We start from the raw sequence: 24,993 nt of genomic DNA, 5'->3' as shown, positions 1-24,993 counted from the left end.
TTAATATATTCTGCGGTGTTATATTTAATTTTCACAGTAACCACCTTAAATGCATACATGTTTATTTGTGTTTTGTTCTTAAATTAGGATTTTATACGACCAAAGAAAATGTTTTAAAGGGTTATATTCTGTCGGTAGCTTTATGCTACTTTCATTCTAGAATTGTGGTTTTTGTTATATAGGCGTTTTGTCGTATAAGTTATCTGCTACATATTTTATGATAACGATTTAACTGCATTCATTTAATTGTAATGTCTCCTCTCTATTAACACGGGTTTACTCACATACACTCACATTCGTACTTCTCGGAAAAATCATGAGGGACAATGTATGAATTATTTTTAGAGTGTACTTTCATTTTAGATATTGTTCTTATTATTGTCACTGGTTCTAATTTCGTTTAAGGTTTACTCACTTGACTAATTTTCAATAGAGGGGGCTACTGTTTATAAGAAATTACTTGGTTATTTCGAAACAATTTAACTATATATACAGGTTCTATCACTATAATAACTGTGTTGTATGAAAGGAGAGACGGTTAGCACTCCCCTAGACAAGGATGGAATACACATATATTGCTTAAGGCACACTTAAGCAGCATTTTTTTTGTATATAGTATGTGTACATGATTGGTAATCATATATGTGCTATTTAATATATTCTGCGGTGTTATATTTAATTTTCACAGTAACCACCTTAAATGCATACATGTTGATTTGTGTTTTGTTCTTAAATTAGGATTTTATACGACCAAAGAAAATGTTTTAAAGGGTTATATTCTGTCGGTAGCTTTATGCTACTTTCATTCGAGAATTGTGGTTTTTGGTATATAGGCGTTTTGTTGTATAAGCTATCTGCTACATATTGTATGATAACGATTTAACTGCATTCATTTAATTGTAATGTCTCCTCTCTATTAACACGGGTTTACTCACATACACTCACATTCGTACTTCTCGGAAAAATCATGAGGGACAATGTATGAATAACTTTTAGAGTGTACTTTCATTTTAGATATTGTTCTTATTATTGTCACTGGTTCTAATTTCGTTTAAGGTTTGCTCACTTGACTAATTTTTAATAGAGGGCGCTACTATTTATAAGAAATTACTTGGTTATTTCCAAACAAGTTAACTATATATACTGGTTCTATCGCTATAATAACTGTGTTGTATAAAAGGAGAGATGGTTAGCACTTCCCTAGAGAAGGATGGAATACACATATATTGCTTAAGGCACACTTAAGCAACATTTTTTTTGTCTATAGTATGTGTACATGATTGGTAATCATATATGTGTTATTTAATATATTCTGCGGGCTTATATTTAATTTTCACAGTAACCACCTTAAATGCATACATTTTGATTTGTTTTTTGTTCATAAATTTGGATTATTTTTAAGGTGTACTTTCATTTTAGATATTGTTCTTATTATTGTCACTGGTTCTAATTTCGTTTAAGGTTGGCTCACTTGACTAATTTTCAATAGAGGGCGCTACTATTTATAAGAAATTACTTGATTATTTTGAAACAAGTTAACTATATATACTGGTTCTATCACTATAATAACTGTGTTGTATGAAAGGAGAGACGGTTAGCACTCCCCTAGACAAGGATGGAATACACATATATTGCTTAAGGCACACTTAAGCAACATTTTTTTTGTATATAGTATGTGTACATGATTGGTAATCATATATGTGATATTTGATATATTCTGCGGTGTTATATTTAATTTTCACAGTAACCACCTTAAATGCATACATTTTGATTTGTTTTTGTTCGTAAATTTGGATTATTTTTAGGGTGTACTTTCATTTTAGATATTGTTCTTATTATTGTCACTGGTTCTAATTTCGTTTAAAGTTTGCTCACTTGACTAATTTTCAATAGAGGGCGCTAATATTTATAAGAAATTACTTGGTTATTTCGAAACAAGTTAACTATATATACTGGTTCTATCACTATAATAACTGTGTTGTATGAAAGGAGAGACGGTTAACACTCCCCTAGACAAGGATGGAATACACATATATTGCTTAAGGCACACTTAAGCAACATTTTTTTTGTATATAGTATGTATACATGATTGGTAATCATATATGTGATATTTGATATATTCTGCGGAGTTATATTTAATTTTCACAGTAACCACCTTAAATGCATACATATTGATTTGCTTTTTGTTCTTAAATTTGGATTATTTTTAAGGTGTACTTTCATTTTAGGTATTGTTCTTATTATTGTAACTGGTTCTAATTTCGTTTAAGGTTTGCTCACTTGACTAATTTTCAATAGAGGGCGCTACTATTTATAAGAAATTACTTGGTTATTTCGAAACAAGTTAATTATATATACTGGTTCTATCACTATAATAACTGTGTTGTATGAAAGAAGAGACGGTTAACACTCCCCTAGACAAGGATGGAATACACATATATTGCTTAAGGCACACTTAAGCAACATTTTTTTTGTCTATAGTATGTGTACATGATTGGTAATCATATATGTGATATTTAATATATTCTGCGGGCTTATATTTAATTTTCACAGTAACCACCTTAAATGCGTACATGTTGATTTGTTTTTTGTTCTTAAATTTGGATTATTTTTAGGGTGTACTTTCATTTTAGGTATTGTACTTATTATTGTAACTGGTTCTAATTTCGTTTAAGGTTTGCTCACTTGACTAATTTTCAATAGAAGCGCTACTGTTTATAACAAATTACTTGGTTATTTCGAAACAAGTTAATTATGTATACTGGTTCTATCACTTAATAACTGTGTTGTATGAAAGGAGAGACGGTTAACACTCCCCTAGACAAGGATGGAATACACATATATTGCTTAAGGCACACTTAAGCAACATTTTTTTTGTACATGGTATGTGTACATGATTGGTAATCATATATGTGATATTTAATATATTCTGCGGGGTTATATTTAATTTTCACAGTAACCACCCTAAATGCATACATTTTGATTTTTTTTGTTCGTAAATTTGGATTATTTTTAGGGTGTACTTTCATTTTAGATATTGTTCTTATTATTGTCACTGGTTCTAATTTCGTTTAAGGTTTGCTCACTTGACTAATTTTCAATAGAGGGCGCTAATATTTATAAGAAATTACTTCGTTATTTCGAAACAAGTTAACTATATATACTAGTTCTATCACTATAATAACTGTGTTGTATGAAAGGAGAAACGGTTAGCACTCCCCTAGACAAGGATGGAATACACATATATTGCTTAAGGCACACTTAAGCAACATTTTTTTTTGTATATAGTATGTGTACATGATTGGTAATCATATATGTGATATTTAATATATTCTGCGGTGTTATATTTAATTTTCACAGTAACCACCTTAAATGCATACATGTTTATTTGTGTTTTGTTCTTAAATTAGGATTTTATACGACCAAAGAAAATGTTTTAAAGGGTTATATTCTGTCGGTAGCTTTATGCTACTTTCATTCTAGAATTGTGGTTTTTGTTATATAGGCGTTTTGTCGTATAAGTTATCTGCTACATATTTTATGATAACGATTTAACTGCATTCATTTAATTGTAATGTCTCCTCTCTATTAACACGGGTTTACTCACATACACTCACATTCGTACTTCTCGGAAAAATCATGAGGGACAATGTATGAATTATTTTTAGAGTGTACTTTCATTTTAGATATTGTTCTTATTATTGTCACTGGTTCTAATTTCGTTTAAGGTTTACTCACTTGACTAATTTTCAATAGAGGGGGCTACTGTTTATAAGAAATTACTTGGTTATTTCGAAACAATTTAACTATATATACAGGTTCTATCACTATAATAACTGTGTTGTATGAAAGGAGAGACGGTTAGCACTCCCCTAGACAAGGATGGAATACACATATATTGCTTAAGGCACACTTAAGCAGCATTTTTTTTGTATATAGTATGTGTACATGATTGGTAATCATATATGTGCTATTTAATATATTCTGCGGTGTTATATTTAATTTTCACAGTAACCACCTTAAATGCATACATGTTGATTTGTGTTTTGTTCTTAAATTAGGATTTTATACGACCAAAGAAAATGTTTTAAAGGGTTATATTCTGTCGGTAGCTTTATGCTACTTTCATTCGAGAATTGTGGTTTTTGGTATATAGGCGTTTTGTTGTATAAGCTATCTGCTACATATTGTATGATAACGATTTAACTGCATTCATTTAATTGTAATGTCTCCTCTCTATTAACACGGGTTTACTCACATACACTCACATTCGTACTTCTCGGAAAAATCATGAGGGACAATGTATGAATAACTTTTAGAGTGTACTTTCATTTTAGATATTGTTCTTATTATTGTCACTGGTTCTAATTTCGTTTAAGGTTTGCTCACTTGACTAATTTTTAATAGAGGGCGCTACTATTTATAAGAAATTACTTGGTTATTTCCAAACAAGTTAACTATATATACTGGTTCTATCGCTATAATAACTGTGTTGTATAAAAGGAGAGATGGTTAGCACTTCCCTAGAGAAGGATGGAATACACATATATTGCTTAAGGCACACTTAAGCAACATTTTTTTTGTCTATAGTATGTGTACATGATTGGTAATCATATATGTGTTATTTAATATATTCTGCGGGCTTATATTTAATTTTCACAGTAACCACCTTAAATGCATACATTTTGATTTGTTTTTTGTTCATAAATTTGGATTATTTTTAAGGTGTACTTTCATTTTAGATATTGTTCTTATTATTGTCACTGGTTCTAATTTCGTTTAAGGTTGGCTCACTTGACTAATTTTCAATAGAGGGCGCTACTATTTATAAGAAATTACTTGATTATTTTGAAACAAGTTAACTATATATACTGGTTCTATCACTATAATAACTGTGTTGTATGAAAGGAGAGACGGTTAGCACTCCCCTAGACAAGGATGGAATACACATATATTGCTTAAGGCACACTTAAGCAACATTTTTTTTGTATATAGTATGTGTACATGATTGGTAATCATATATGTGATATTTGATATATTCTGCGGTGTTATATTTAATTTTCACAGTAACCACCTTAAATGCATACATTTTGATTTGTTTTTGTTCGTAAATTTGGATTATTTTTAGGGTGTACTTTCATTTTAGATATTGTTCTTATTATTGTCACTGGTTCTAATTTCGTTTAAAGTTTGCTCACTTGACTAATTTTCAATAGAGGGCGCTAATATTTATAAGAAATTAGTTGGTTATTTCGAAACAAGTTAACTATATATACTGGTTCTATCACTATAATAACTGTGTTGTATGAAAGGAGAGACGGTTAGCACTCCCCTAGACAAGGATGGAATACACATATATTGCTTAAGGCACACTTAAGCAGCATTTTTTTTGTATATAGTATGTGTACATGATTGGTAATCATATATGTGATATTTAATATATTCTGCGGTGTTATATTTAATTTTCACAGTAACCACCTTAAATGCATACATGTTGATTTGTGTTTTGTTCTTAAATTAGGATTTTATACGACCAAAGAAAATGTTTTAAAGGGTTATATTCTGTCGGTAGCCTTATGCTACTTTCATTCCAGAATTGTGGTTTTTGTTATATAGGCGTTTTGTCGTATAAGTTATCTGCTACATATTTTATGATAACGATTTAACTGCATTCATTTAATTGTAATGTCTCCTCTCTATTAACACGGGTTTACTCACATACACTCACATTCGTACTTCTCGGAAAAATCATGAGGGACAATGTATGAATTATTTTTAGAGTGTACTTTCATTTTAGATATTGTTCTTATTATTGTAACTGGTTCTAATTTCGTTTAAGGTTTGCTCACTTGACTAATTTTCAATAGAGGGCGCTACTGTTTATAACAAATTACTTGGTTATTTCGAAACAAGTTAATTATATATACTGGTTCTATCACTTAATAACTGTGTTGTATGAAAGGAGAGACGGTTAGCACTCCCGTAGACAAGGATGGAATACACATATATTGCTTAAGGCACACTTAAGCAACATTTTTTTTGTACATAGTATGTGTACATGATTGGTAATCATATATGTGATATTTAATATATTCTGCGGGGTTATATTTAATTTTCACAGTAACCACCTTAAATGCATACATTTTGATTTGTTTTTGTTCGTAAATTTGGATTATTTTTAGGGTGTACTTTCATTTTAGATATTGTTCTTATTATTGTCACTGGTTCTAATTTCGTTTAAGGTTTGCTCACTTGACTAATTTTCAATAGAGGGCGCTAATATTTATAAGAAATTATTGGTTATTTCGAAACAAGTTAACTATATATACTGGTTCTATCACTATAATTACTGTGTTGTATGAAAGGAGAGACGGTTAGCACTCCCCTAGACAAGGATGGAATACACATATATTGCTTAAGGCACACTTAAGCAACATTTTTTTTTTGTATATGGTATGTGTACGTGATTGGTAATCATATATGTGATATTTAATATATTCTGCGGTGTTATATTTAATTTTCACAGTAACCACCTTAAATGCATACATTTTGATTTGTTTTTTGTTCATAAATTTGGATTATTTTTAGGGTGTACTTTCATTTTAGGTATTGTTCTTATTATTGTAACTGGTTCTAATTTCGTTTAAGGTTTGCTCACTTGACTAATTTTCAATAGAGGGCGCTACTATTTATAAGAAATTACTTGGTTATTTCGAAACAAGTTAATTATATATACTGGTTCTATCACTATAATAACTGTGTTGTATGAAAGGAGAGACGGTTAGCACTCCCCTAGACAAGGATGGAATACACATATATTGCTTAAGGCACACTTAAGCAACATTTTTTTTGTCTATAGTATGTGTACATGATTGGTAATCATATATGTGATATTTAATATATTCTGCGGTGTTATATTTAATTTTCACAGTAACCACCTTAAATGCATACATTTTGATTTGCTTTTTGTTCATAAATTTGGATTATTTTTAGGGTGTACTTTCATTTTAGGTATTGTTCTTATTATTGTAACTGGTTCTAATTTCGTTTAAGGTTTGCTCACTTGACTAATTTTCAATAGAGGGCGCTACTATTTATAAGAAATTACTGGTTATGTCGAAACAAGTTAATTATATATACTGGTTCTATCACTATAATAGCTGTGTTGTATGAAAGGAGAGACGGTTAGCACTCCCCTAGACAAGGATGGAATACACATATATTGCTTAAGGCACACTTAAGCAAAATTTTTTTTGTCTATAGTATGTGTACATGATTGGTAATCATATATGTGATATTTAATATATTCTGCGGTGTTATATTTAATTTTCACAGTAACCACCTTAAATGCGTACATGTTGATTCTTAAATTTGGATTATTTTTAGGGTGTACTTTCATTTTAGGTATTGTACTTATTATTGTAACTGGTTCTAATTTCGTTTAAGGTTTGCTCACTTGACTAATTTTCAATAGAAGCGCTACTGTTTATAACAAATTACTTGGTTATTTCGAAACAAGTTAATTATATATACTGGTTCTATCACTTAATAACTGTGTTGTATGAAAGGAGAGACGGTTAGCACTCCCCTAGACAAGGATGGAATACACATATATTGCTTAAGGCACACTTAAGCAACATTTTTTTTGTATATAGTATGTGTACATGATTGGTAATCATATATGTGATATTTAATATATTCTGGGGGGTTATATTTAATTTTCACAGTAACCACCTTAAATGCATACATTTTGATTTGTTTTTTGTTCATAAATTTGGATTATTTTTAGGGTGTACTTTCATTTTAGATATTGTTCTGATTATTGTCACTGGTTCTAATTTCGTTTAAGGTTTGCTCACTTGACTAATTTTCAATAGAGGGCGCTACTATTTATAAGAAATTACTTGGTTATTTCGAAACAAGTTAACTATATATACTGGTTCTATCACTATAATAACTGTGTTGTATGAAAGGAGAGACGGTTAGCACTCCCCTAGACAAGGATGGAATACACATATATTGCTTAAGGCACACTTAAGCAACATTTTTTTTTGTATATAGTATGTGTACATGATTGGTAATCATATATGTGATATTTAATATATTCTGCGGTGTTATATTTAATTTTCACAGTAACCAACTTAAATGCATACATGTTGATTTGTGTTTTGTTCTTAAATTAGGATTTTATACGACCAAAGAAAATGTTTTAAAGGGTTATATTCTGTCGGTAGCTTTATGCTACTTTCATTCTAGAATTGTGGTTTTTGTTATATAGGCGTTTTGTCGTATAAGTTATCTGCTACATATTGTATGATAACGATTTAACTGCATTCATTTAATTGTAATGTCTCCTCTCTATTAACACGGGTTTACTCACATACACTCACATTCGTACTTCTCGGAAAAATCATGAGGGACAATGTATGAATTATTTTTAGAGTGTACTTTCATTTTAGATATTGTTCTTATTATTGTCACTGGTTCTAATTTCGTTTAAGGTTTACTCACTTGACTAATTTTCAATAGAGGGGGCTACTCTTTATAAGAAATTACTTGGTTATTTCGAAACAATTTAACTATATATACAGGTTCTATCACTATAATAACTGTGTTGTATGAAAGGAGAGACGGTTAGCACTCCCCTAGACAAGGATGGAATACACATATATTGCTTAAGGCACACTTAAGCAGCATTTTTTTTGTATATAGTATGTGTACATGATTGGTAATCATATATGTGCTATTTAATATATTCTGCGGTGTTATATTTAATTTTCACAGTAACCAACTTAAATGCATACATGTTGATTTGTGTTTTGTTCTTAAATTAGGATTTTATACGACCAAAGAAAATGTTTTAAAGGGTTATATTCTGTCGGTAGCTTTATGCTACTTTCATTCTAGAATTGTGGTTTTTGTTATATAGGCGTTTTGTCGTATAAGTTATCTGCTACATATTGTATGATAACGATTTAACTGCATTCATTTAATTGTAATGTCTCCTCTCTATTAACACGGGTTTACTCACATACACTCACATTCGTACTTCTCGGAAAAATCATGAGGGGCAATGTATGAATTATTTTTAGAGTGTACTTTCATTTTAGATATTGTTCTTATTATTGTCACTGGTTCTAATTTCGTTTAAGGTTTGCTCACTTGACTAATTTTTAATAGAGGGCGCTACTATTTATAAGAAATTACTTGGTTATTTCCAAACAAGTTAACTATATATACTGGTTCTATCGCTATAATAACTGTGTTGTATGAAAGGAGGGATGGTTAGCACTTCCCTAGACAAGGATGGAATACACATATATTGCTTAAGGCACACTTAAGCAACATTTTTTTTGTCTATAGTATGTGTACATGATTGGTAATCATATATGTGATATTTAATATATTCTGCGGGGTTATATTTAATTTTCACAGTAACCACCTTAAATGCATACATGTTGATTTGTTTTTTGTTCATAAATTTGGATTATTTTTAGGGTGTACTTTCATTTTAGATATTGTTCTTATTATTGTCACTGGTTCTAATTTCGTTTAAGGTTGGCTCACTTGGCTAATTTTCAATAGAGGGCGCTACTATTTATAAGAAATTACTTGGTTATTTTGAAACAAGTTAACTATATATACTGGTTCTATCACTATAATAACTGTGTTGTATGAAAGGAGAGACGGTTAACACTCCCCTAGACAAGGATGGAATACACATATAATGCTTAAGGCACACTTAAGCAACATTGTTTTTGTATATAGTATGTGTACATGATTGGTAATCATATATGTGATATTTAATATATTCTGCGGGCTTATATTTAATTTTCACAGTAACCACCTTAAATGCATACATTTTGATTTGTTTTTTGTTCATAAATTTGGATTATTTTTAGGGTGTACTTTCATTTTAGATATTGTTCTTATTATTGTCACTGGTTCTAATTTCGTTTAAGGTTTGCTCACTTGACTAATTTTCAATAGAGGGCGCTACTATTTATAAGAAATTACTTGGTTATTTCGAAACAAGTTAACTATGTATACTGGTTCTATCACTATAATGACTGTGTTGTATGAAAGGAGAGACGGTTAGCACTCCCCTAGACAAGGATGGAATACACATATATTGCTTAAGGCACACTTAAGCAACATTGTTTTTGTATATAGTATGTGTACATGATTGGTAATCATATATGTGATATTTAATATATTCTGCGGGGTTATATTTAATTTTCACAGTAACCACCTTAAATGCATACATTTTGATTTGTTTTTTGTTCATAAATTTGGATTATTTTTAGGGTGTAGTTTCATTTTAGATATTGTTCTTATTATTGTCACTGGTTCTAATTTCGTTTAAGGTTTGCTCACTTGACTAATTTTCAATAGAGGGCGCTACTATTTATAAGAAATTGCTTGGTTATTTCGAAACAAGTTAATTATATATACTGGTTCTATCACTAAATAACTGTGTTGTATGAAAGGAGAGACGGTTAGCACTCCCCTAGACAAGGATGGAATACACACATATTGCTTAAGGCACACTTAAACAACATTTTTTTTTGTATATAGTATGTGTACATGATTGGTAATCATATATGTGATATTTGATATATTCTGCGGTGTTATATTTAATTTTCACAGTAATCACCTTAAATGCATACATGTTTATTTGTGTTTTGTTCTTAAATTTGGATTATTTTTAGGGTGTACTTTCATTTTAGGTATTGTTCTTATTATTGTAACTGGTTCTAATTTCGTTTAAGGTTTGCTCACTTGACTAATTTTCAATAGAGGGCGCTACTATTTATAAGAAATTACTGGTTATTTCGAAACAAGTTAATTATATATACTGGTTCTATCACTAAATAACTGTGTTGTATGAAAGGAGAGACGGTTAGCACTCCCCTAGACAAGGATGGAATACACATATATTGCTTAAGGCACACTTAAGCAACATTTTTTTTGTCTATAGTATGTGTACATGATTGGTAATCATATATGTGATATTTAATATATTCTGCGGTGTTATATTTAATTTTCACACTAACCACCTTAAATGCATACATTTTGATTTGCTTTTTGTTCATAAATTTGGATTATTTTTAGGGTGTACTTTCATTTTAGGTATTGTTCTTATTATTGTAATTGGTTCTAATTTCGTTTAAGGTTTACTCACTTGACTAATTTTCAATAGAGGGGGCTACTGTTTATAAGAAATTACTTGGTTATTTCGAAACAATTTAACTATATATACAGGTTCTATCACTATAATAACTGTGTTGTATGAAAGGAGAGACGGTTAGCACTCCCCTAGACAAGGATGGAATACACATATATTGCTTAAGGCACACTTAAGCAACATTTTTTTTGTCTATAGTATGTGTACATGATTGGTAATCATATATGTGATATTTAATATATTCTGCGGGGTTATATTTAATTTTCACAGTAACCAACTTAAATGCATACATGTTGATTTGTGTTTTGTTCTTAAATTAGGATTTTATACGACCAAAGAAAATGTTTTAAAGGGTTATATTCTGTCGGTAGCTTTATGCTACTTTCATTCTAGAATTGTGGTTTTTGTTATATAGGCGTTTTGTCGTATAAGTTATCTGCTACATATTGTATGATAACGATTTAACTGCATTCATTTAATTGTAATGTCTCCTCTCTATTAACACGGGTTTACTCACATACACTCACATTCGTACTTCTCGGAAAAATCATGAGGGACAATGTATGAATTATTTTTAGAGTGTACTTTCATTTTAGGTATTGTTCTTATTATTGTAACTGGTTCTAATTTCGTTTAAGGTTTGCTCACTTGACTAATTTTCAATAGAGGGTGCTACTATTTATAAGAAATTACTGGTTATGTCGAAACAAGTTAACTATATATACTGGTTCTATCGCTATAATAACTGTGTATGAAAGGAGAGATGGCTAGCACTTCCCTAGACAAGGATGGAATACACATATATTGCTTAAGGCACACTTAAGCAACATTTTTTTTGTCTATAGTATGTGTACATGATTGGTAATCATATATGTGATATTTAATATATTCTGCGGTGTTATATTTAATTTTCGCACTAACCACCTTAATTGCATACATTTTGATTTGCTTTTTGTTCATAAATTTGGATTATTTTTAGGGTGTACTTTCATTTTAGATATTGTTCTTATTATTGTCACTGGTTCTAATTTCGTTTAAGGTTGGCTCACTTGGCTAATTTTCAATAGAGGGCGCTACTATTTATAAGAAATTACTTGGTTATTTTGAAACAAGTTAACTATATATACTGGTTCTATCACTATAATAACTGTGTTGTATGAAAGGAGAGACGGTTAACACTCCCCTAGACAAGGATGGAATACACATATATTGCTTAAGGCACGCTTAAGCAACATTGTTTTTGTATATAGTATGTGTACATGATTGGTAATCATATATGTGATATTTAATATATTCTGGGGGGTTATATTTAATTTTCACAGTAACCACCTTAAATGCATACATTTTGATTTGTTTTTTGTTCATAAATTTGGATTATTTTTAGGGTGTACTTTCATTTTAGATATTGTTCTTATTATTGTCACTGGTTCTAATTTCGTTTAAGGTTTGCTCACTTGACTAATTTTCAATAGAGGGTGCTACTATTTATAAGAAATTACTTGGTTATTTCGAAACAAGTTAACTATATATACTGGTTCTATCACTATAATAACTGTGTTGTATGAAAGGAGAGACGGTTAGCACTCCCCTAGACAAAGATGGAATACACATATATTGCTTAAGGCACACTTAAGCAACATTTTTTTTGTATATAGTATGTGTACATGATTGGTAATCATATATGTGATATTTAATATATTCTGCGGGGTTATATTTAATTTTCACAGTAACCACCTTAAATGCATACATTTTGATTTGTTTTTTGTTCATAAATTTGGATTATTTTTAGGGTGTACTTTCATTTTAGATATTGTTCTTATTATTGTCACTGGTTCTAATTTCGTTTAAGGTTTGCTCACTTGACTAATTTTCAATAGAGGGCGCTACTATTTATAAGAAATTACTTGGTTATTTCGAAACAAGTTAATTATATATACTGGTTCTATCACTAAATAACTGTGTTGTATGAAAGGAGAGACGGTTAGCACTCCCCTAGACAAGGATGGAATACACATATATTGCTTAAGGCACACTTAAGCAACATTTTTTTTGTATATAGTATGTGTACATGATTGGTAATCATATATGTGATATTTAATATATTCTGCGGTGTTATATTTAATTTTCACAATAACCACCTTAAATGCGTACATGTTGATTTGTTTTTTGTTCTTAAATTTGGATTATTTTTAGGGTGTACTTTCATTTTAGGTATTGTTCTTATTATTGTAACTGGTTCTAATTTCGTTTAAGGTTTGCTCACTTGACTAATTTTCAATAGAGGGCGCTACTGTTTATAACAAATTACTTGGTTATTTTGAAACAAGTTAATTATATATACTGGTTCTATCACTTAATAACTGTGTTGTATGAAAGGAGAGACGGTTAGCACTCCCCTAGACAAGGATGGAAGACACATATATTGCTTAAGGCACACTTAAGCAACATTTTTTTTGTACATAGTATGTGTACATGATTGGTAATCATATATGTGATATTTAATATATTCTGCGGGGTTATATTTAATTTTCACAGTAACCACCTTAAATGCATACATTTTGATTTGTTTTTGTTCGTAAATTTGGATTATTTTTAGGGTGTACTTTCATTTTAGATATTGTTCTTATTATTGTCACTGGTTCTAATTTCGTTTAAGGTTTGCTCACTTGACTAATTTTCAATAGAGGGCGCTAATATTTATAAGAAATTACTTGGTTATTTCGAAACAAGTTAACTATATATACTGGTTCTATCACTACAATAACTCTGTTGTATGAAAGGAGAGACGGTTAGCACTCCCCTAGACAAGGATGGAATACACATATATTGCTTAAGGCACACTTAAGCAGCATTTTTTTTTGTATATAGTATGTGTACATGATTGGTAATCATATTTGTGATATTTGATATATTCTGCGGTGTTATATTTAATTTTCACAGTAACCACCTTAAATGCATACATATTGATTTGCTTTTTGTTCTTAAATTTGGATTATTTTTAGGGTGTACTTTCATTTTAGGTATTGTTCTTATTATTGTAATTGGTTCTAATTTCGTTTAAGGTTTACTCACTTGACTAATTTTCAATAGAGGGGGCTACTGTTTATAAGAAATTACTTGGTTATTTCGAAACAATTTAACTATATATACAGGTTCTATCACTATAATAACTGGGTTGTATGTAAGGAGAGACGGTTAACACTCCCCTAGACAAGGATGGAATACACATATATTGCTTAAGGCACACTTAAGCAGCATTTTTTTTTGTATATAGTATGTGTACATGATTGGTAATATATGTGCTATTTAATATATTCTGCGGTGTTATATTTAATTTTCACAGTAACCACCTTAAATGCATACATGTTGATTTGTGTTTTGTTCTTAAATTAGGATTTTATACGACCAAAGAAAATGTTTTAAAGGGTTATATTCTGTCGGTAGCTTTATGCTACTTTCATTCTAGAATTGTGGTTTTTGTTATATAGGCTTTTTGTCGTATAAGTTATCTGCTACATATTGTATGATAACGATTTAACTGCATTCATTTAATTGTAATGTCTCCTCTCTATTAACACGGGTTTACTCACACACACTCACATTCGTACTTCTCGGAAAAATCATGAGGGACAATGTATGAATTACTTTTAGAGTGTACTTTCATTTTAGATATTGTTCTTATTATTGTCACTGGTTCTAATTTCGTTTAAGGTTTGCTCACTTGACTAATTTTTAATAGAGGGCGCTACTATTTATAAGAAATTACTTGGTTATTTTGAAACAAGTTAACTATATATACTGGTTCTATCACTATAATAACTGTGTTGTATGAAAGGAGAGACGGTTAGCACTCCCCTAGACAAGGATGGAATACACATATATTGCTTAAGGCACACTTAAGCAACATTTTTTTTTGTATATAGTATGTGTACATGATTGGTAATCATATATGTGATATTTAATATATTCTGCGGGCTTATATTTAATTTTCACAGTAACCACCTTAAATGCATACATGTTGATTTGTTTTTTGTTCATAAATTTGGATTATTTTTAGGGTGTACTTTCATTTTAGATATTGTTCTTATTATTGTCACTTGTTCTAATTTCGTTTAAGGTTGGCTCACTTGGCTAATTTTCAATAGAGGGCGCTACTATTTATAAGAAATTACTTGGTTATTTTGAAACAAGTTAACTATATATACTGGTTCTATCACTATAATAACTGTGTTGTATGAAAGGAGAGACGGTTAACACTCCCCTAGACAAGGATGGAATACACATATATTGCTTAAGGCACGCTTAAGCAACATTGTATATAGTATATAGTATGTGTACATGATTGGTAATCATATATGTGATATTTAATATATTCTGCGGGTTTATATTTAATTTTCACAGTAACCACCTTAAATGCATAGATTTTGATTTGTTTTTTGTTCATAAATTTGGATTATTTTTAGGGTGTACTTTCATTTTAGATATTGTTCTTATTATTGTCACTGGTTCTAATTTCGTTTAAGGTTTGCTCACTTGACTAATTTTCAATAGAGGGCGCTACTATTTATAAGAAATTGCTTGGTTATTTCGAAACAAGTTAATTATATATACTGGTTCTATCACTTAATAAGTGTGTTGTATGAAAGGAGAGACGGTTAGCACTCCCCTAGACAAGGATGGAATACACATATATTGCTTAAGGCACACTTAAGCAACATTTTTTTTGTATATAGTATGTGTACATGATTGGTAATCATATATGTGATATTTGATATATTCTGCGGTGTTATATTTAATTTTCACAGTAACCACCTTAAATGCGTACATGTTGATTTGTTTTTTGTTCTTAAATTTGGATTATTTTTAGGGTGTACTTTCATTTTAGGTATTGTTCTTATTATTGTAACTGGTTCTAATTTCGTTTAAGGTTTGCTCACTTGACTAATTTTCAATAGAGGGCGCTACTGTTTATAACAAATTACTTGGTTATTTCGAAACAAGTTAATTATATATACTGGTTCTATCACTTAATAACTGTATTGTATGAAAGGAGAGACGGTTAGCACTCCCCTAGACAAGGATGGAATACACATATATTGCTTAAGGCACACTTAAGCAGCATTTTTTTTTGTATATAGTATGTGTACATGATTAGTAATCATATATGTTATATTTAATATATTCTGCGGTGTTATATTTAATTTTCACAGTAACCACCTTAAATGCGTACATGTTGATTTGTGTTTTGTTCTTAAATTAGGATTTTATACGACCAAAGAAAATGTTTTAAAGGGTTATATTCTGTCGGTAGCTTTATGCTACTTTCATTCTAGAATTGTGGTTTTTGTTATATAGGCGTTTTGTCGTATAAGTTATCTGCTACATATTGTATGATAACGATTTAACTGCATTCATTTAATTGTAATGTCTCCTCCCTATTAACACGGGTTTACTCACATACACTCACCTTCGTACTTCTCGGAAAAATCATGAGGGACCATGTATGAATAATTTTTAGAGTGTACTTTCATTTTAGATATTGTTCTTATTATTGTCACTGGTTTTAATTTCGTTTAAGGTTTGCTCACTAGACTAATTCTTAATAGATGGCGCTACTATTTATAAGAAATTACTTGGTTATTTCGAAACAAGTTAACTATATATACTGATTCTATCACTATAACAACTGTGTTGTATGAAAGGAGAGACGGTTAGCACTCCCCTAGACAAGGGTGGAATACACATATATTGCTTAAGGCACACTTAAGCAAAATTTTTTTGTATATAGTATGTGTACATGATTGGTAGTCATATATGTGATATTTAATATATTCTGCGGTTTTATATTTAATTTTCACAGTAACCACCTTAAATGCATACATTTTGATTTTTTTTTGTTCATAAATTTGGGGTGATTTTTAGGGTGTACTTTCATTTTAGATATTGTTCTTATTATTGTCACTGGTTCTAATTTCGTTTAAGGCTTGCTCATTTGACCAATTTTCAATAGAGGATGCTACTATTTATAAGAAATTACTTATTTATGTCGAAAAAATTTAAAAAATATATACCGGTTCTATCACTATAGTAACTGTGTTGTATCAAAGGAGAGACGGTTAGCACTCCCCTAGACAAGGATGGAATACACATATATTGCTTAAGGCACACTTAAGCAACATTTTTTTTTGCCTTAGTATGTGTACATGATTGGTAATCATATATGTGATATTTAATATATTCTGCGGTGTTATATTTAATTTTCACACTAACCACCTTAAATGCATACATTTTGATTTGCTTTTTGTTCATAAATTTGGATTATTTTTAGGGTGTACTTTCATTTTAGATATTGTTCTTATTATATTGCCACTGGTTCTAATTTCGTTTCGGGCTTGCTCATTTGACCAATTTTCAATAGAGGATGCTACTATTTATAAGAAATTACATATTCGAATGTATTTTTTCGTTATTGTTGTTGCTTAAGTGTGCCTCAAGCAATATATGTATATTCCATCCTTGTCTAGGGGAGTGTTAAGCGCCTCTCCTTTCATACAACACAGTTATTATAGTGATAGAACCAGTATATATAGTTAACTTGTTTCGAAATAACCAAGTAATTTCTTATAAATAGTAGCGCCCTCTATTGAAAATTAGTCAAGTGAGCAAACCTTAAACTAAATTAGAACCAGTGACAATAATAAGAACAATATCTAAAATGAAAGTATACCCTAAAAATAATCCAAATTTATGAACAAAAGGCAAATGAAAATGTATGCATTTAAGGAGGTTACTGTGAAAATTAAATATAACACCGCAGAATATATTAAATATCACATATATGATTACCAATCATGTACACATACTATATACAAAAAAAATGTTGCTTAAGTGTGCCTTAAGCAATATATGTGTATTCCATCCTTGTCTAGGGGAGTGCTAACCGTCTCTCCTTTCATACAACACAGTTATTATAGTGATAGAACCAGTATATATAGTTAACTTGTTTCGACATAACCAGTAATTTCTTATAAATAGTAGCGCCGTCTATTGAAAATTAGTCAAGTGAGCAAACCTTAAACGAAATATATATATATATATATATATATATATATATATATATATATATATATTAATTTAGCTTTTTTAACGATTAATGTTATTGTAACCCTAAAAGTCAAATTGCCATTCTGCAGGTAACATGTTTTGTTCTCTGTTCTCTCGTAACACAAAAAAACCTGCTTCGAATTTTTAAAAGGTTTAACGTATAAGGTACAAAAAAGGAGATCAACGCGTTTACTGGCGATATACTTCTGTGGCTAACGAGTAGCGCTGGATGGCCAGTCCGGCGGCGGCGGCAGGATTCTGGTCTTCGTCAATCACGCGATGTCTCACGCCTCGGTTTTGGCGAGGACCGGTCGGTGTAAAAGGCTATGGAACGTTTAACACCATATCGAACCAACTGGTTTTAACGAGAAAAGATGCTTCGCCCACTTTTTGCATGTTGGCAGAATTGTTCGACTTCACTGTTGGAATTTTTCTTATCTACCGCCATTTGTGAACGTCTTGTTTTGTAAGGTGCAATGGGTTTCCCTCAATCGTTTTGATTATGTGAAATATTGTTTATATGTTAGATTAAATAGACGTTTAACTATTCAATATAATTAAATATGATGACATTTAAAGTATATATAAGGAGAATTTTATTAAATACCACATCATATAAGCGATAAACTTTAGGTACCAACGGTTGGAAAACTTTTTGTCGAACTAATATATTTCTCTCAATACTATGATTTATAAATATGACTTGTAGCTGTTTTAAATTTAATCCAGTCTCACATACATCATGTTAGACAAAAAGAAGGGCAGATCAGGTTCAAAATCAAGCAACTGGACTGGTTATTTGGAAGATATTCTTAACTTGCCCTACAATCAATGAGGTTTATAACAAGTCAATTGAAAAGTCCCTTCCTGACCCATAGATGGCGCTACTAGAATTAAATTCATATGTTTTTAGTTAGCCCTAACCCTCAAAAGATACCTATATAAATTTGACAACTGTCCGATCATTAGTTTGTGAATTATAGCATTTTGAATGAAGCAATGTTTGTTATTGTGAAAGAAAATTATAAAAAGGAGTTTTGATTGTTGATAAAATATTGCTTTTTGATGGGAGAAAATACAGTTGAAGCAAAAACTTGGCTTGATGCCGTGTTTCTGGACACTGCCCCAGGAAAATTAACCATTAAGGATTGGTATGCTAAGTTTAGACGTGGTGAAATGAGCACCGAAGACGGTGAACGCGGTGGGCGCCTAAAAGAAATTGTTACCGACGAATATATTAAAAAAATCCACCAAATTATTTTGAATGACCGTAAATTGAAATTGAATAAAATAGCAAATACTCTAAAGATATCAACTGAACGTGTACATCATACCATTCACGAATATTTGGGTATGAGAAAGCTTTGTGCAAAGCGGGTGCCGCGCGAACTCAATTTTGACCAAAAACAACGACGAGTTAATTATTCGTAGCAGTGTTTGAAGATTTCAAGAGTAATAAACCCGAGTTTTTGCTTCGATATGTAACAATAGATAAAACATGGCTCAATCATTTTACTCCGAAGTCCAATCGACAGTCATCCGAGTGGACTGCATACAATGAACCCGTTCCAAAGCGTGGGAAAACGTAGCAGTCGGCTGGCAAGGTTATGGCGTCTGTATTTTGGGATACGCATGGAATAATTTTATTGACTACCTTGAAAAAAGAAGAAACATCAACAGCGACTATTATATTGCGTTATTGGACCGTTTGAAGGACGAAATAGCCGAAAACGGCCGTATATGAAGAAAAATAAAGTTCCCCTTCACCAAGACAATGCACCGTGTCACATGTTAGTAAAAACGATGGCAAAAATCCATGAATTGGGCTTCGAATTGCTTCCTCATCCAATATATTTTCCAGATCTAACCCCCCAGCGACTATTTCCTGTTCTCAAATCTCAAAAGAATGCTCGCTGGGAAGAAATGTTCATCGAATGAAGAGGTGATCGTCGAAACTGAGGCCTATTTTGAAGCAAAGGACAAATCGTATTACAAAAACGGTATCGAAAAGTTGGAGTGTCGCTATTATCAGTGTATCACCTTTGAAGGGAATTATGTTGAATACAAAAAATTACACGATGACCTCATAATCAAATTGATTTACGATGTAATCCAATTTTGCCTTAAAACATGAAATAAGGTTGCTAAAATAGAGCGAAGTGGAAGCAATACTGCAACGTAACAGCACGCAGAAAATCAGAAGATAGAATCGAATCAAACCACACAACCTGTATACTGTATTTATTATTAACTTTAGTTTAAGTAGTTTTTTTAAGTAAATCCATACTGATCTATCAATCCCGTACTCGCTTGGCTTGTGTGTTAATGCAATTACAACAGAAAAGTAGTAATAAATTAATTTACAAATTAAATTTGTACTAAGCATATTTATTGTAAAATGTAATTCATTAAAAAAGTCAATCTGGAATTGTAAGCTTCCTTGTGCAGTTTTTTGACCCTATATTCCCTAACTATTTTTCACGTCTCTTTTTCATCTGCTTGTGAGAAAAAATGTATTATCAAAATAATATTCTTGATAAACACTGGTCTTTATGTCAAGCTGTACAAAACTCTTGCTATACTCATACTATATATTGCCTACACCAACGAATTAATCAATTATCTATTTTCGTCAAACATATGTTCTAATATCTTCAACCGTCTCTACATACTAACATATCAATCACAATTTGAACTATAGTAGTCAAGAAAAAATCAAGTTCTTAACTTAATCTATACAATCTAGAAAGGAATTTCACTTAATCTAAATCGAGTCGGTCATCACAGAAAATTGATTACGAGAAATTTTCACCTATATCTATCAACATCAACCTGCAGATAAAAAATATAAGGCTTACAGTTAGTTGCCAGCAAGTCGTGTGCGCATATGGCATCTCAGGTCAAGATATCATCTCGTGTCTATCTAAGACGCTATATTAATTTAAATGTTATGAATGGTAGACTGATTTACGAGAAAATCATATACGAGGCTGTCAAGTCATAATGTATTTGTGACAGCTAATATATATTGTGTTTTGTAGAATTCCCACAGAGAAAGCTACTTAGTTGAGTAATTTACATTAATAGATTTACTTTATATCAGAAATGCAGTTTTTTGGTCTGCTCTATCTAATGGTGAATAGGCGAAGTATCAATAAAAACTACTGATAAACTAACTTAACTGTTAAATTCGATGGTTTTAACATTTATTTACATTAAATAATTTTTTTTTATTACAATTATTGAATTGTTCATTATATACAGTTTTAATAATAGAATACCCAAAATTGCATTTTCGGCATTAATTACTTTTATTGCCCGATTTGAAGAAATTGCTACTGAACCCTATTAGATACTTTTAGAAATTTCTGGAGATTCTGCTACCTCATATCCAAATTGTCGGTTTTGGTTTCAATGATTTTTGATGTCAATGCAGAATGCAAATAATGGCAAAATAATCAAATAAAGTTCGAAGAAAATTGTTTATTGGCCGAAATTATTGAAATATTATCGAGACAATAGTTTCAACATTGTGGTTTTATTACTTGTGGCATATCATAACTGATGATGAAAAGTGCTACGACAATCTCAAGCACAAAATGCCATAGGTTAGTTCAAGAGAACCATCCACGTCGACACCGAAGCGGAGTGTTCATAGCCATAAAGTAATCCTGTACATATGGTATAATGAGCAAGATTTAGTATATTACAAGATGGTAATATCGAATGTATATATACTATGTGATAAGGCCAAGATTGTCCGGCCATCTGTTTTTCTAATCACCTGACTGGTGAACACTTGAGACGGGTGGGTCTCTTTTTACTCTCAGTGTCGTTTTATATCGCCGTTCAACCAGTCGCCTCTCCTTTACATTAAATAAAACAATATTTTTAAGTAAATTAATAGTTTTTATTTTCTAAACTCTTTCAAACATTATAACTTATATAATTGACAAAATTTACAATTGAACAAGTTGAATTGAATCGAACAATGGAAAAAGTTGTAGAATAATACCAATTGTACCAATTTTTTTTAAATAAACGTCTTTTTATAGTGAAAAAATGATCAGAATGCATTCAAGCACCTAATACATAGCACCTAAAGAAAAATGGGACGAAAGAAATTTGAAAATTGAATAAACCATTTACAGCCTTACTATTCTTTGATCATAGTAATATATAACACAATTTTGCCGATATAATAAGTACATAAATTCGCCTGTATTCAAATGCAGTGTTTTTGTTACACTGCTGATGAACTTTAGATTTTTAATATTTTTTACAAACCATCATTGCACTTTTTGTTTATATTAGTAAAAAGTAGTAAAAAAAATACTCTACAATATAACAAAAATAAATAAAAGGTAATTTTATTAAATCATGGTCATTGTCACTACCTATAAATAAACAATATATAATACGCAATATGCAAATAATATATCTAGTTTTCATAAGTTTATATTATACCAAAAAGTAATTTTATAATAATCCCCAACCAAAAGGAAAAAGTAATCCGTTAATTTATTGTTAAAACAACACCTATTTGATTAAACATTATACAAACGAATAAGAGGATTTCCATAAAATCCTAAAAGTGAATAAAAAACCTGTATTGTGGTGGGTGGCGGATAGGAGTATCGTAGATATTGTCAGTAAAAATACTTCTTAATTATACATTTGGTATAATATGTACATTAATGCTCGTGGCGGTCCAATTAAACGATAGCATTAGCTCTGTTGGTGCTCTGGACAAAGTCAAGGTGCTTATGCGTGAGCCGATACCATGTTACCAATGCCCGAAAATGACCGAGAGTTCCGTTAAAGCTCACCCACATATGCATAGCACGTATTTCATTTATTATTATTATTCTGTATTTAAAAAACTACTTATATATGATTTTCAATTTCTTTGTTGATTTTAATTATGTTAAATAATTTGTTCAATAATTATGCAAATGTCCTGTAATACTATTGCGATGTATGCGAAGAGGCACTAGTCACCCAAAATCACATCGGGGCTATATAGCCTGTACAGTTTGAAGGTTAAAATTACTAGATTAGGTTTAGGAAGGAGGTGGCATCATGTGTATGTCAGGCTTGGCATCATCGCATTTAATCATATTCACGTGTATTCTCAAAAAAAAAAACTAATCTTAAAATAAATTATGATTAAATTATTTGTATTTTATTTTAAGCTATATAAGCCCAGTAATATTTTTAGAAAATTTTTCATCATCATGTCCTGAAACAAAATGTTATGAAATTTTATTACAAAAAATGTCGAGTGTTTAGACAAGCACAAGAGCTGTTTGCCAAAATATTCGTGACTAATGTAATTTAACATTTTTGACTTTTAATATCGGCATATAAATTATGCGATACGTATTTAGTCAAGTAATTTATATAATATTTATTGCAATTATAAAAACAGTAAAAGTGTGACTCAGATTTATACAAAAATAAAAAGTTTGTTCTGGCACTAACTCAATTAGTTCTAATTGTACGAGGGCAAGGTGAAAAGTCATCGGCCTGAAAATGAAAGACTGTGATTTTAAGTTAAAAACTCTATTTAAAACGTTAAGGTGTCCGGAAGGCTGTGGAAATATTAATATACGGTCCTCTCAACTTCATTGGATAGGCAGCACTTCTAAAAATAAAGTTTGGGAACGGATGGGAATCTGAGAATGTCAAATCGGGACAATAGAGTAGATGGGAGTTTAAATCATACCGCAAATACCGCCGTTTTTGCATTTATGTACAGGTGTGTTGTTCTGGTGAAGCCATGTGTTATTCATTAGCGATGAACCGCCGGCATCCATCCACTGGTCATTTTCTATCATGGCCGTCTGCGGTGAAAAATTTCCGCACAAAATTCGTCAATAAGGATTTATTGAATCGTTTCGCATCCCCATTTCTTTGCGTAAGATGTTTTGCAATTCCGACATTCTCATAGTCTCGTCTATCAGACTTACTTTCACTCGTCTATCATCCAAAACGATATTATGCAGTTTTAGATTGTTTCTGGCCTTTGGCTGTCCTTCACATGGACCATCATCGGGGTGTATAATTATGTTAAATTCAGTTTTCCACTTTTTAACGGTCGACGTGGAAGAAACATTAAACTTTTACCAACTTTGCATTTTCTCGTACGTTATGTACTCTCGTAATAAAGTTATTTTTCATCGAAATATTCTTGCAGTTAAGATATGTATATAAGAGCCATATTACAAAGAATACTTAGTTTTAATATTTGACTACAAAATAATGAAACTAATCCAGAAAATGTATTTTTTCATTGTCCATTATTCATTGTTGAGAACCATACTGAAAGTATTTTTCTTGGAATAAACTTCATATTTTATGAGGTGTGTTGCTTTTTTATTTTTCAGTTGCAAAATTGCTCTCTGCAGAACCCATAAAAAACTATCTATTCAACATAACAATAGTTTACAATAGCTAAATATAACAATAAATAACAATTTTAAAATAAAAAAATTACATATGTTACATGACATATATTTCAGGACATATTAACCCACTTCTCCCTAAATGACAATGGTAACAATGTTAAGATAAAGGAATGTGCTTTGTTGGATTTTATTTTCAGCAGAAAAGTATAGGGTCAATCCTATCAGCGTGACATCAAACATTTATCTGAAAATATTCTCCGTAAATAATCAAAAGATCATAATCTTTTTTAA

At 30.7% G+C, this 24,993-nt stretch overlaps 39 non-coding genes across 39 annotated transcripts; 37 read left to right on the top strand and 2 right to left on the bottom strand.

The window, feature by feature from the left end:
- Positions 1-515: 515 nt before the first annotated feature.
- On the top strand, positions 516-607 carry LOC143189508 (U6atac minor spliceosomal RNA). Its single transcript, XR_013003949.1, has one exon. It is a non-coding gene; the product is annotated as a U6atac minor spliceosomal RNA (small nuclear RNA).
- Positions 608-1,166: 559 nt separating this feature from the next.
- LOC143189624 (U6atac minor spliceosomal RNA) lies at positions 1,167-1,258 on the top strand. Its single transcript, XR_013004058.1, has one exon. It is a non-coding gene; the product is annotated as a U6atac minor spliceosomal RNA (small nuclear RNA).
- Positions 1,259-1,571: 313 nt separating this feature from the next.
- LOC143189458 (U6atac minor spliceosomal RNA) lies at positions 1,572-1,663 on the top strand. The gene has a single exon (XR_013003901.1). It is a non-coding gene; the product is annotated as a U6atac minor spliceosomal RNA (small nuclear RNA).
- Positions 1,664-1,975: 312 nt separating this feature from the next.
- LOC143189592 (U6atac minor spliceosomal RNA) lies at positions 1,976-2,067 on the top strand. Its single transcript, XR_013004027.1, has one exon. It is a non-coding gene; the product is annotated as a U6atac minor spliceosomal RNA (small nuclear RNA).
- A 313-nt stretch (positions 2,068-2,380) lies between these two features.
- Positions 2,381-2,472, top strand: LOC143189653 (U6atac minor spliceosomal RNA). Its single transcript, XR_013004086.1, has one exon. It is a non-coding gene; the product is annotated as a U6atac minor spliceosomal RNA (small nuclear RNA).
- Positions 2,473-2,783: 311 nt separating this feature from the next.
- LOC143189591 (U6atac minor spliceosomal RNA) lies at positions 2,784-2,875 on the top strand. The gene has a single exon (XR_013004026.1). It is a non-coding gene; the product is annotated as a U6atac minor spliceosomal RNA (small nuclear RNA).
- A 311-nt stretch (positions 2,876-3,186) lies between these two features.
- On the top strand, positions 3,187-3,278 carry LOC143189605 (U6atac minor spliceosomal RNA). The gene has a single exon (XR_013004039.1). It is a non-coding gene; the product is annotated as a U6atac minor spliceosomal RNA (small nuclear RNA).
- A 560-nt stretch (positions 3,279-3,838) lies between these two features.
- LOC143189506 (U6atac minor spliceosomal RNA) lies at positions 3,839-3,930 on the top strand. Its single transcript, XR_013003947.1, has one exon. It is a non-coding gene; the product is annotated as a U6atac minor spliceosomal RNA (small nuclear RNA).
- Positions 3,931-4,489: 559 nt separating this feature from the next.
- On the top strand, positions 4,490-4,581 carry LOC143189623 (U6atac minor spliceosomal RNA). Its single transcript, XR_013004057.1, has one exon. It is a non-coding gene; the product is annotated as a U6atac minor spliceosomal RNA (small nuclear RNA).
- A 313-nt stretch (positions 4,582-4,894) lies between these two features.
- Positions 4,895-4,986, top strand: LOC143189457 (U6atac minor spliceosomal RNA). Its single transcript, XR_013003900.1, has one exon. It is a non-coding gene; the product is annotated as a U6atac minor spliceosomal RNA (small nuclear RNA).
- Positions 4,987-5,298: 312 nt separating this feature from the next.
- LOC143189505 (U6atac minor spliceosomal RNA) lies at positions 5,299-5,390 on the top strand. Its single transcript, XR_013003946.1, has one exon. It is a non-coding gene; the product is annotated as a U6atac minor spliceosomal RNA (small nuclear RNA).
- Positions 5,391-5,948: 558 nt separating this feature from the next.
- LOC143189579 (U6atac minor spliceosomal RNA) lies at positions 5,949-6,040 on the top strand. The gene has a single exon (XR_013004015.1). It is a non-coding gene; the product is annotated as a U6atac minor spliceosomal RNA (small nuclear RNA).
- A 311-nt stretch (positions 6,041-6,351) lies between these two features.
- LOC143189456 (U6atac minor spliceosomal RNA) lies at positions 6,352-6,443 on the top strand. The gene has a single exon (XR_013003899.1). It is a non-coding gene; the product is annotated as a U6atac minor spliceosomal RNA (small nuclear RNA).
- A 315-nt stretch (positions 6,444-6,758) lies between these two features.
- LOC143189455 (U6atac minor spliceosomal RNA) lies at positions 6,759-6,850 on the top strand. Its single transcript, XR_013003898.1, has one exon. It is a non-coding gene; the product is annotated as a U6atac minor spliceosomal RNA (small nuclear RNA).
- Positions 6,851-7,162: 312 nt separating this feature from the next.
- On the top strand, positions 7,163-7,254 carry LOC143189445 (U6atac minor spliceosomal RNA). The gene has a single exon (XR_013003888.1). It is a non-coding gene; the product is annotated as a U6atac minor spliceosomal RNA (small nuclear RNA).
- Positions 7,255-7,554: 300 nt separating this feature from the next.
- LOC143189454 (U6atac minor spliceosomal RNA) lies at positions 7,555-7,646 on the top strand. Its single transcript, XR_013003897.1, has one exon. It is a non-coding gene; the product is annotated as a U6atac minor spliceosomal RNA (small nuclear RNA).
- A 313-nt stretch (positions 7,647-7,959) lies between these two features.
- LOC143189453 (U6atac minor spliceosomal RNA) lies at positions 7,960-8,051 on the top strand. Its single transcript, XR_013003896.1, has one exon. It is a non-coding gene; the product is annotated as a U6atac minor spliceosomal RNA (small nuclear RNA).
- Positions 8,052-8,611: 560 nt separating this feature from the next.
- On the top strand, positions 8,612-8,703 carry LOC143189504 (U6atac minor spliceosomal RNA). Its single transcript, XR_013003945.1, has one exon. It is a non-coding gene; the product is annotated as a U6atac minor spliceosomal RNA (small nuclear RNA).
- Positions 8,704-9,262: 559 nt separating this feature from the next.
- On the top strand, positions 9,263-9,354 carry LOC143189642 (U6atac minor spliceosomal RNA). Its single transcript, XR_013004075.1, has one exon. It is a non-coding gene; the product is annotated as a U6atac minor spliceosomal RNA (small nuclear RNA).
- A 313-nt stretch (positions 9,355-9,667) lies between these two features.
- LOC143189658 (U6atac minor spliceosomal RNA) lies at positions 9,668-9,759 on the top strand. The gene has a single exon (XR_013004090.1). It is a non-coding gene; the product is annotated as a U6atac minor spliceosomal RNA (small nuclear RNA).
- A 313-nt stretch (positions 9,760-10,072) lies between these two features.
- LOC143189580 (U6atac minor spliceosomal RNA) lies at positions 10,073-10,164 on the top strand. Its single transcript, XR_013004016.1, has one exon. It is a non-coding gene; the product is annotated as a U6atac minor spliceosomal RNA (small nuclear RNA).
- Positions 10,165-10,476: 312 nt separating this feature from the next.
- Positions 10,477-10,568, top strand: LOC143189577 (U6atac minor spliceosomal RNA). Its single transcript, XR_013004013.1, has one exon. It is a non-coding gene; the product is annotated as a U6atac minor spliceosomal RNA (small nuclear RNA).
- A 312-nt stretch (positions 10,569-10,880) lies between these two features.
- LOC143189452 (U6atac minor spliceosomal RNA) lies at positions 10,881-10,972 on the top strand. Its single transcript, XR_013003895.1, has one exon. It is a non-coding gene; the product is annotated as a U6atac minor spliceosomal RNA (small nuclear RNA).
- Positions 10,973-11,285: 313 nt separating this feature from the next.
- On the top strand, positions 11,286-11,377 carry LOC143189451 (U6atac minor spliceosomal RNA). The gene has a single exon (XR_013003894.1). It is a non-coding gene; the product is annotated as a U6atac minor spliceosomal RNA (small nuclear RNA).
- Positions 11,378-11,935: 558 nt separating this feature from the next.
- On the top strand, positions 11,936-12,024 carry LOC143189143 (U6atac minor spliceosomal RNA). The gene has a single exon (XR_013003627.1). It is a non-coding gene; the product is annotated as a U6atac minor spliceosomal RNA (small nuclear RNA).
- A 313-nt stretch (positions 12,025-12,337) lies between these two features.
- On the top strand, positions 12,338-12,429 carry LOC143189656 (U6atac minor spliceosomal RNA). Its single transcript, XR_013004088.1, has one exon. It is a non-coding gene; the product is annotated as a U6atac minor spliceosomal RNA (small nuclear RNA).
- A 313-nt stretch (positions 12,430-12,742) lies between these two features.
- On the top strand, positions 12,743-12,834 carry LOC143189589 (U6atac minor spliceosomal RNA). Its single transcript, XR_013004024.1, has one exon. It is a non-coding gene; the product is annotated as a U6atac minor spliceosomal RNA (small nuclear RNA).
- A 312-nt stretch (positions 12,835-13,146) lies between these two features.
- Positions 13,147-13,238, top strand: LOC143189450 (U6atac minor spliceosomal RNA). Its single transcript, XR_013003893.1, has one exon. It is a non-coding gene; the product is annotated as a U6atac minor spliceosomal RNA (small nuclear RNA).
- A 312-nt stretch (positions 13,239-13,550) lies between these two features.
- LOC143189501 (U6atac minor spliceosomal RNA) lies at positions 13,551-13,642 on the top strand. Its single transcript, XR_013003942.1, has one exon. It is a non-coding gene; the product is annotated as a U6atac minor spliceosomal RNA (small nuclear RNA).
- Positions 13,643-13,954: 312 nt separating this feature from the next.
- LOC143189650 (U6atac minor spliceosomal RNA) lies at positions 13,955-14,046 on the top strand. Its single transcript, XR_013004083.1, has one exon. It is a non-coding gene; the product is annotated as a U6atac minor spliceosomal RNA (small nuclear RNA).
- A 314-nt stretch (positions 14,047-14,360) lies between these two features.
- LOC143189141 (U6atac minor spliceosomal RNA) lies at positions 14,361-14,452 on the top strand. The gene has a single exon (XR_013003625.1). It is a non-coding gene; the product is annotated as a U6atac minor spliceosomal RNA (small nuclear RNA).
- Positions 14,453-15,009: 557 nt separating this feature from the next.
- On the top strand, positions 15,010-15,101 carry LOC143189448 (U6atac minor spliceosomal RNA). Its single transcript, XR_013003891.1, has one exon. It is a non-coding gene; the product is annotated as a U6atac minor spliceosomal RNA (small nuclear RNA).
- Positions 15,102-15,415: 314 nt separating this feature from the next.
- On the top strand, positions 15,416-15,506 carry LOC143189142 (U6atac minor spliceosomal RNA). Its single transcript, XR_013003626.1, has one exon. It is a non-coding gene; the product is annotated as a U6atac minor spliceosomal RNA (small nuclear RNA).
- Positions 15,507-15,820: 314 nt separating this feature from the next.
- LOC143189447 (U6atac minor spliceosomal RNA) lies at positions 15,821-15,912 on the top strand. The gene has a single exon (XR_013003890.1). It is a non-coding gene; the product is annotated as a U6atac minor spliceosomal RNA (small nuclear RNA).
- Positions 15,913-16,224: 312 nt separating this feature from the next.
- LOC143189641 (U6atac minor spliceosomal RNA) lies at positions 16,225-16,316 on the top strand. The gene has a single exon (XR_013004074.1). It is a non-coding gene; the product is annotated as a U6atac minor spliceosomal RNA (small nuclear RNA).
- Positions 16,317-16,876: 560 nt separating this feature from the next.
- Positions 16,877-16,968, top strand: LOC143189600 (U6atac minor spliceosomal RNA). The gene has a single exon (XR_013004035.1). It is a non-coding gene; the product is annotated as a U6atac minor spliceosomal RNA (small nuclear RNA).
- Positions 16,969-17,281: 313 nt separating this feature from the next.
- On the top strand, positions 17,282-17,373 carry LOC143189599 (U6atac minor spliceosomal RNA). Its single transcript, XR_013004034.1, has one exon. It is a non-coding gene; the product is annotated as a U6atac minor spliceosomal RNA (small nuclear RNA).
- Positions 17,374-17,654: 281 nt separating this feature from the next.
- Positions 17,655-17,746, bottom strand: LOC143189145 (U6atac minor spliceosomal RNA). The gene has a single exon (XR_013003629.1). It is a non-coding gene; the product is annotated as a U6atac minor spliceosomal RNA (small nuclear RNA).
- A 313-nt stretch (positions 17,747-18,059) lies between these two features.
- LOC143189446 (U6atac minor spliceosomal RNA) lies at positions 18,060-18,151 on the bottom strand. The gene has a single exon (XR_013003889.1). It is a non-coding gene; the product is annotated as a U6atac minor spliceosomal RNA (small nuclear RNA).
- Between the last annotated feature and the right edge of the window lie 6,842 nt (positions 18,152-24,993).

This window comes from Rhynchophorus ferrugineus, unplaced genomic scaffold, assembly GCF_030347505.1.
Source record: "Rhynchophorus ferrugineus isolate W39M unplaced genomic scaffold, kcgeb_rfMv2 rfM1, whole genome shotgun sequence".
Taxonomy (NCBI): Eukaryota; Metazoa; Arthropoda; class Insecta; order Coleoptera; family Curculionidae; genus Rhynchophorus; species Rhynchophorus ferrugineus.
The sequence above is the reverse complement of the archived record's forward strand: the minus strand, read 5'-3'. Positions and strand labels throughout refer to the sequence as shown.